Source organism: Arachis ipaensis, chromosome B02 (assembly GCF_000816755.2).
Source record: "Arachis ipaensis cultivar K30076 chromosome B02, Araip1.1, whole genome shotgun sequence".
NCBI classification, from domain to species: Eukaryota; Viridiplantae; Streptophyta; class Magnoliopsida; order Fabales; family Fabaceae; genus Arachis; species Arachis ipaensis.
The window spans coordinates 10,106,143-10,106,585 of record NC_029786.2 but is presented as its reverse complement, the minus strand read 5'-3'; positions in this window follow the sequence as shown (position 1 = coordinate 10,106,585).

The following is a 443-nucleotide window of genomic DNA, read 5'->3' as shown; positions in this document are numbered from 1 at the left end:
AATGCATAGTAGTTTAAAAAAAAATATTTTATCCACAAAAAAATAATTTTATTCCATGCAAAATAATTTAAAAAATGTTAAGGGTACTATAAAAATTTGTAACAGACAAATTCGAATTACTAGAGCTGTCCTTTCATGTCGAATCGCTCTGATTCCAACTCCCTTAACACCATATCCATGCCTAATTCGAATCAAGCTCATTCCAACTACGTAAGGGTTACATCCATGCATAATTCGAATTGGATTACTTTGAATTACAAAAATTTTTGCTAGTTCGACTTTGTCTAATTCGAATTACATAAGAAGGCTTTTGGGTGACGTTTTTTGATTTGGTAAAATTAGGTAATTTTGTTCTCCATTTGATTTAATTATATCATTTACCTTAAAATTTATTTTCTACGTCAGTAATTTTTTTTAAATGTATTTTGTATCAATATTTTTAC